Below are 10,050 nucleotides of genomic sequence, written 5' to 3' on the forward strand. Positions count from 1 at the left end.
AGACACACACACAGACACACACAGACACAGAGACACACACAGAGACATACACAGACACATAGATACACACACAGAGACACACACAGACACATAGACACACACAGACACACACACAGACACACACAGACGCACACAGACACATAGACACACACACACAGACGCACACAAACACATAGACACATACACAGACACACACAGACACATACACAGACACACACAGACACATAGACACACACATAGACACACACACAGACACACAGACACATAGACACACACACAGACACATAGACACACACAGATACACACACACAGACACACATAGACACACACAGACACACAGACGGACACACACATACAGACACACATAGACACACACACAGACACATAGACACACACACACAGACACACAGCCACACATAGACACACATACACAGACACACACACACAGACACACACACACAGACACACACATAGACACACACACACATAAACACACACACAGACACACACACAGACAGACACACACACAGACACACACACAGACACACACACAGACGCACACAGACAGACAAAGACACACAGACACACACAGACACGTGACACGCACTCCCATCCCCACTCTCCCCTAGTGACCCCGCCCTCTCGAACGTTGACCCCCCCCCACCCACCGCGGCGTTGCCCCGGCAACACCGCTGGCATGAGAACACCCCGCCCCGCTAACGCCCCAATCCCGGCTCCTGATTGGCCAAGCCCCTCGGTCTACGTCACCGGAAGCTCCCCCCTACCCCCCCCCCCTCGTAGGCGGCGACTATAAAAGCGGAGCGCGTAGGCAGAGCGGCTCCAGAGGAGGAGGGGAGAGCGTGGTGCGGCAAGTCACGTGGTGCGGAAAGTCACGTGGTGCAGGAAGTCACGTGGTGCTGCCCGTAGCGTGCGTTGGATAATAAATAACGCAATAGCCAATTTACGCAAGAGCCGGTTAGACACGCATCCTGTTAGATACGACAGCTTGGTTACATCATAGCCTGCGGCCAAGCACACACGGACTGTGGATATTACACGCCACGTCAGAACAGCCTGCTTCAGGTACACAGCTCGCAATGTGTATAGAAGCCTACATACAGCGAGCGGTGTGTGGATACAAAGCCTCTACATAGCTCACAAACACAGCCTGTACACATAGCTAACACACACACAGCCTGTACACACAGCTAACACACACACAGCCTGTACACACAGCTCACACACACAGCCTGTACACACAGCTAACACACACACAGCCTGTACACATAGCTCACACACACAGCCTGTACACACAGCTAACACACACACACACAGCCTGTACACACAGCTAACACACACACACACAGCCTGTACACACACACAGCTAACACACACACACACAGCCTGTACACACAGCTAACACACACACACACAGCCTGTACACACACACAGCTAACACACACACACACAGCCTGTACACACAGCTAACACACACACACACAGCCTGTACACACACACAGCTGACACACACACACACAGCTGACACACACGCACAGCTGACACACACACACAGCTGACACACACACACACAGCCTGTACATAGCTAACACACACACAGCCTGTACACACAGCTAACACACACACAGCCTGTACACACACACAGCTGACACACACAGCTGACACACACACACACAGCCTGTACATAGCTAACACACACACAGCCTGTACACACAGCTAACACACACACACACAGCTGACACACACACAGCTGACACACACACAGCTGACACACACACACAGCTGACACACACACACACAGCCTGTACACACACACACACACAGCTGACACACACACACACAGCTGACACACACACAGCTAACACACACACAGCCTGTACACACAGCTAACACACACACACACAGCCTGTACACACACATAGCTGACACACACACACAGCTGACACACACACAGCTGACGCACACACACAGCTGACACACACACACAGCTGACACACACACAGCTGACACACACACACAGCTGACACACACACAGCTGACACACACACAGCCTGTACACACAGCTAACACACACACAGCCTGTACACACAGCTAACACACACACAGCCTGTACACACAGCTAACACACACACACACAGCCTGTACACACACATAGCTGACACACACACACAGCTGACACACACACAGCTGACGCACACACACAGCTGACACACACACACAGCTGACACACACACAGCTGACACACACACAGCTGACACACACACACACACACAGCTGACACACACACAGCTGACACACACACAGCTGACACACACACAGCCTGTACACACAGCTAACACACACACAGCCTGTACACATAGCTAACACACACACACAGCCTGTACACACACATAGCTGACACACACACACAGCTGACACACACACACACAGCCTGTACATAGCTAACACACACACAGCCTGTACACATAGCTAACACACACACAGCCTGTACACATAGCTAACACACACAGCCTGTACACACAGCTAACACACACACACACAGCTGACACACACACAGCTGACACACACACACAGCTGACACACACACACACAGCCTGTACACACACACAGCTGACACACACACACAGCTGACACACACACACACAGCCTGTACATAGCTAACACACACACAGCCTGTACACACAGCTAACACACACACAGCCTGTACACACAGCTAACACACACACACACAGCCTGTACACACACACAGCTGACACACACACACAGCTGACACACACACAGCTGACGCACACACACAGCTGACACACACACACAGCTGACACACACACACAGCTGACACACAGACACAGCTGACACACACACAGCTGACACACACACAGCTGACACACACACAGCTGACACACACACACAGCTGACACACACACACAGCTGACACACACACAGCTGACACACACACACACAGCTGATACACACACAGCTGATACACACACAGCTGACACACACACACAGCTGACACACACACACAGCTGACACACACAGCTGACACACACAGCTGACACACACACAGCTGACACACACACAGCTGACACACACACAGCTGACACGCACACACAGCTGACACACACACACACAGCTGACACACACACACACAGCTGACACACACACACACAGCTGACACACACACAGCTGACACACACACACAGCTGACACACACACACAGCTGACACACACACAGCTGACACACACACAGCTGACGCACACACACAGCTGACACACACACAGCTGACACACACACACAGCTGACACACACACACAGCTGACACACAGACACAGCTGACACACACACAGCTGACACACACACAGCTGACACACACACACACAGCTGACACACACACACACAGCTGACACACACACACAGCTGACACACACACAGCTGACACACACACACAGCTGACACACACACACAGCTGACACACACAGCTGACACACACAGCTGACACACACAGCTGACACACACAGCTGACACACACACAGCTGACACACACAGCTGACACACACACACAGCTGACACACACACACAGCTGACACACACACACACACAGCTGACACACACACACACAGCTGACACACACACACAGCTGACACACACACACAGCTGACACACACACACAGCTGACACACACACACAGCTGACACACACACACACAGCTGACACACACACACACAGCTGACACACACACAGCTGACACACACACACAGCTGACACGCACACACACAGCTGACACACACACACACAGCTGACACACACACACAGCTGACACACACACACAGCTGACACACACACACAGCTGACACACAGCTGACACACACACACAGCTGACACACACACACAGCTGACACACACACAGCTGACACACACACAGCTGACACACACACACACAGCTGACACACACACACAGCTGACACACACAGCTGACGCACACACACAGCTGACGCACACACACAGCTGACGCACACACACAGCTGACACACACACACAGCTGACACACACACACAGCTGACACACACACACAGCTGACACACACACACAGCTGACACACACACACAGCTGACACACACACACACAGCTGACACACACACACAGCTGACACACACACACACACAGCTGACACACACACACACACAGCTGACACACACACACACAGCTGACACACACACACACAGCTGACACACACACACACAGCTGACACACACACACACAGCTGACACACACACACAGCTGACACACACACACAGCTGACACACACAGCTGACACACACACACAGCTGACACACACACACACACAGCTGACACACACACACACACACAGCTGACACACACACATACAGCTGACACACACACACACAGCTGACACACACACACACAGCTGACACACACACACACAGCTGACACACACACACACACAGCTGACACACACACACAGCTCTCTGACTGAATCGCCCGCGTCCATCTACAGGACCCTGACGGAGGAGGCCATGGACCTGGACGCGTCGAGTGGAGGAGCTGAAAACGGCGACGAGAGCAACGCGCAGACGTGAGTTTCTTCTGTCTGCGTGTTTGCTACAGCTTCTGTCTGCGTGGTTGCTACAGCCTCTGTGTGGCCGCAGCATCTGTCTGTATATCCAGAGCTTCTGATTGAGGTGTGCCACAACTTCTGATTGAGGTGTACCACACAGCTTCTGTCTGAGGTGTACCACAGCTTCTGTCTGAGGTGTACCACAGCTTGTCTGAGGTGTAACACGCAGCTTTTGTCTGAGGTGTACCACACAGCTTGTTTGAGGTGTACCACAGCTTCTGTCTGAGGTGTACCACAGCTTCTGTCTGAGGTGTACCACACAGCTTGTGTCTGAGGTGTACCACACAGCTTGTGTCTGAGGTGTACCACAGCTTCTGTCTGAGGTGTACCACACAGCTTCTGTCTGAGGTGTACCACGCAGCTTCTGTCTGAGGTGTACCACGCAGCTTCTGTCTGAGGTGTACCACGCAGCTTCTGTCTGAGGTGTACCACGCAGCTTCTGTCTGAGGTGTACCACACAGCTTCTGTCTGAGGTGTACCACACAGCTTCTGTCTGAGGTGTACCACACAGCTTCTGTCTGAGGTGTACCACACAGCTTCTGTCTGAGGTGTACCACACAGCTTCTGTCTGAGGTGTACCACACAGCTTCTGTCTGAGGTGTACCACACAGCTTCTGTCTGAGGTGTACCAGACAGCTTCTGTCTGAGCTGTACCACACAGCTTCTGTCTGAGCTGTACCACACAGCTTCTGTCTGAGGTGTACCACGCAGCTTCTGTCTGAGGTGTACCACGCAGCTTCTGTCTGAGGTGTACCACGCAGCTTCTGTCTGAGGTGTACCACGCAGCTTCTGTCTGAGGTGCACCACACAGCTTCTGTCTGAGGTGTACCACAGCTTCTGTCCGTGTATGTCCACGACTTAACCCCTCCCCCTTTGCCCCTCCCCCACTCCCTTTGCCCCTCCCCCACTCCCTTTGCCCCTCCCCCTTTGCCCCTCCCCCACCCCCTTTGCCCCTCCCCCACTCCCTTTGCCCCGCCCACAGACCCCTCAGTCCCCTCCGCGTGTTCGTTGAGTCGACACTGGCTGGAGGTGGTGGTGGTGCTGGTGGTGGTGCTGGTGGTGCTGGTGGTGGTGCTGGTGGTGGTGGCCGCGTCTTGCTGATGGTGGAGCCGGGGGAGTCGGTGATGGGGCTCAGGGCGATGGTGGCGATGGCGCTGCGGCTGCCTCGCACCAGCGGAGGGACAGACTTCCACCTGCTGTTGGATCGGACGAGGTGGGTGGGTGAGTGGGTGGGTGAGTGGGTGGGTGAGTGGGTGAGTGGGTGAGTGGGTGGGTGAGTGGGTGGGTGAGTGGGTGAGTGAGTGGGTGAGTGAGTGGGTGAGTGGGTGAGTGGGTGGGGTGGGTGGGTGGGTGGGTGGGTGAGTGGGTGAGTGAGTGGGTGGGTGAGTGGGTGGGTGAGTGGGTGAGTGGGTGGGTGGGTGAGTGGATGAGTGGGTGAGTGGATGAGTGGGTGAGTGGATGAGTGGGTGAGTGGATGAGTGGGTGAGTGAGTGAGTGGGTGAGTGGGTGGGTGAGTGGGTGGGTGATTGGGTGGGTGATTGAGTGAGTGGGTGGGTGGGTGAGTGGGTGGGTGAGTGGGTGGGTGAGTGGGTGGGTGAGTGGGTGGGTGAGTGGGTGGGTGAGTGGGTGGGTGAGTGGGTGGGTGAGTGGGTGGGTGAGTGGGTGGGTGAGTGGGTGGGTGAGTGGGTGAGTGGCTGAGTGGGTGGGTGAGTGGGTGGGTGGGTGGGTGACTGGGTGGGTGGGTGGGTGGGTGGGTGGGTGACTGGGTGGGTGGGTGACTGGGTGGGTGGGTGGGTGACTGGGTGGGTGGGTGGGTGGGTGACTGGGTGGGTGGGTGGGTGAGTGGGTGGGTGGGTGGGTGGGTGAGTGGGTGAGTGGGTGGGTGGGTGAGTGAGTGAGTGGGTGGGTGGGTGGGTGGGTGAGTGGGTGGGTGAGTGGGTGGGTGGGTGGGTGGGTGGGTGAGTGGGTGGGTGGGTGGGTGAGTGGGTGGGTGAGCACAAGTGCTGATGGTGATGATGATGGTGGTGGTGATTGTGGTGATGATGATGGTGGTGGTGGTGGTGATGATGATGATGGTGATGATGATGGTGGTGATGATGATGATGGTGGTGATGATGGTGATGGTAATGATGATGATGATGGTGTTGATGATGGTGTTGATGATGATGGTGTTGATGATGGTGATGTGATAATGGTGTTGATGGTGATGATGGTGATGATGGTGATGATGGTGATGATGATGATGGTGGTGGTGCAGGTTGCTGGATGGGAGGGGTTCTGTCCACGAGGCTGGGCTGAGGAACGGCTCCACACTCACTGTGGTACCAGCGCTGAAGTCCGGCCTCAAGGTGAGACTCACTCACTCACTCACCCACCCACTCACTCACCCACTCACTCACTCACTCATTCACTCACTCACCCACTCACTCACTCACCCACTCACTCACTCACCTACTCACCCACCCACCTATCACTTCACTCATAGACTCACTCACTCATTCACCCACTCACTCTCACCACTCACTCACTCACTCACTCACCCACTCACTCACTCACTCATATACTCACTCACCCACTCACCCACTCACTCACCCACCCACTCCACCACCACTCACTCACTCACCCACCCACTCACTCACTCACTCACTCACTCTCCACTCACCCCCACTCACTCACCTCACCACTCACTCACTCACCACCACTCACTCACTCACTCACCCACCCACTCACCCACTCACTCACCCACCTCACCATCACTCACTCACTCACTCCACCCACCCACCTCACTCCCACTCACTCACCACCCACCCACTCACTCACTCACTCACTCATTCACTCACCCACCCACCCACTCACTCACTCACCCACCCACTCACCCACCCACTCACTCACCTACCCACTCACTCACTCACCCACCCACCTATTCACTCACTCATAGACTCACTCACTCATACACTCACTCACTCACTCATATACTCACTCATATACTCACTCATACACTCGCTCACCCACCCACTCACCCACCCACCCACCCACTCACCCACCCACCCACTCACCCACTCACTCACTCATATACTCACTCACCCACTCACCTACTCACCCACCCACCCACCCACTCACCCACTCACTCACCCACTCACTCACTCATATACTCACTCACCCACTCACCCACTCACCATCCACCCACTCACTCACTCATATACTCACTCACCCACTCACTCACCTACTCACTCACCTACTCACTCACCTACTCACTCACCCACTCACCCACTCACTCACTCACTCATATACTCACTCACCCACTCACTCACCTACTCATTCACTCACCCACTCACCCACTCACCCACCCACTCACTCACTCACTCACCCACCCACTCACTCACTCACCCACTCACTCACTCACTCACCCACCCACCTACCCACTCACTCACTCACCCACCCACTCACCCACTCACTCACCCACCCACTCACTCACTCACTCACCCACCCACTCACTCACTCATTCACTCACCCACCCACCCACTCACTCACTCACCCACCCACTCACTCACACCACTCACTCACTCACTCACTCACCCACCCACTCACTCACTCATTCACTCACCCACCCACCCACTCACCCACTCACCCACTCACCCACTCACTCACTCACTCACCCACCCACTCGCCCACTCACTCACTCACCCACCCACTCACTCACCTACCCACTCACTCACTCACCCACCCACCTATTCACTCACTCATAGACTCACTCACTCATACACTCACTCACTCACTCATATACTCACTCATATACTCACTCATACACTCGCTCACCCACCCACCCACCCACTCACCCACCCACCCACTCACCCACTCACTCACTCATATACTCACTCACCCACTCACCCACTCACCCACTCACCCACCCACCCACCCACTCACCCACTCACTCACCCACTCACTCACTCATATACTCACTCACCCACTCACCCACTCACCCACCCACTCACCCACTCACTCACTCATATACTCACTCACCTACTCACTCACCTACTCACTCACCTACTCACTCACCTACTCACTCACCCACTCACCCACTCACTCACTCACTCACCCACTCACTCACCTACTCACTCACCTACTCACTCACCTACTCACTCACCTACTCACTCACCCACTCACTCACTCATATACTCACTCACCCACTCACTCACTCACTCACCTACTCACTCACCTACTCACTCACCCACTCACCCACCCACCCACTCACCCACTCACTCACTCATATACTCACTCACTCACCTACTCACTCACCTACTCACGCAGCAGCGCCTTCATAGGCGCTGCTGCTGCTACTCGCTACTAACTACAGCACTTGCCACTACAGCCTGCTAGAGGCTACACGGGGGAGCTTTGTCTTTTCGTGTTGCTACAAGGAGTAATGTTGTGTGTGTGTCTCTGTGTGTGTGTCTCTGTGTGTGTGTCTCTGTGTGTGTCTCTGTGTGTGTCTCTGTGTGTGTGTCTCTGTGTGTGTGTCTCTGTGTGTGTGTCTCTGTGTGTGTCTCTGTATGTGTGTGTCTGTGTGTGTGTGTGTCTCTGTGTGTGTGTCTCTGTGTGTGTGTCTCTGTGTGTGTCTCTGTGTGTGTCTCTGTGTGTGTGTGTCTGTGTGTGTGTGTGTGTCACAGGCTGCTCGTCCTAAGGCTGAGAACTCCATTCTGCAGGCACTGCAGTCACTCACAGACAGTCAGGTGAGGAGACGGGGAGAGAGAAACACTCACAGACACACACAACAACAACAACAACCGCCATTCGCCACTAAGTGGCGGTGACGTCACCACGACGCTTGTGCCAGGCCATGTGCACCTTGAGGCTGCCACGTGAAGTGTCGAACGCCCGCTGGCAGGAGGTCACGGGGCAGACCCAGCAGGTGCCACGGGTCGACTGACCGAGATGACCGAGATGACTGGCTGATGCACCACCTGTGCCCCCTACTGTGCCAACTTGCTGTGCTTTAGCCACCCGGCGCTCCGTTGTTGTGAGCGTCGCTCCTCCGCCCTCCGTTGTTGTTGGAGGGCGACTGCCTCCAACTGCCCAGTAGCGTCCTTCACGAGCCTCCTCCACAGAGGCCGATCTTGACACCGCTGGTACCAGTCATCGGCAAGTCCACTCAGCTCCACGTCCTCCTGTACCACATCACTCCATCTCTTCTCTAGCCCGTGCCTCCTGTACCACATCACTCCATCTCTTCTCTAGCTCGTGCTATGCCCGTTTAGCCCCCTCGATCCGGCCGAACAAAAGCTGTTGAGGCATGCGGTGGCTGGGCATGCGGGCTACATGACCCAGCCAACGCAGCCTTGCCTGCCGGAGGAGCTCACTGATGGGACTTTGTCCCGATCTTTCAAGGATTTGTGAG

General features: G+C 55.0%; 1 long non-coding RNA gene across 1 annotated transcript; it reads left to right on the forward strand.

Annotated features, from left to right (window-relative positions):
- Positions 1-826: 826 nt before the first annotated feature.
- Positions 827-9,627, forward strand: LOC144739796 (uncharacterized). Its single transcript, XR_013589515.1, has 5 exons — positions 827-1,083; positions 4,536-4,613; positions 5,638-5,868; positions 6,913-7,003; positions 9,323-9,627. It is a non-coding gene; the product is annotated as an uncharacterized LOC144739796 (long non-coding RNA).
- The last annotated feature ends 423 nt before the right edge of the window (positions 9,628-10,050 follow it).

This window comes from Lampetra planeri, unplaced genomic scaffold (assembly GCF_965212315.1).
Source record: "Lampetra planeri unplaced genomic scaffold, kcLamPlan1.2.h2 scaffold_1711, whole genome shotgun sequence".
Classification (NCBI taxonomy): Eukaryota; Metazoa; Chordata; class Hyperoartia; order Petromyzontiformes; family Petromyzontidae; genus Lampetra; species Lampetra planeri.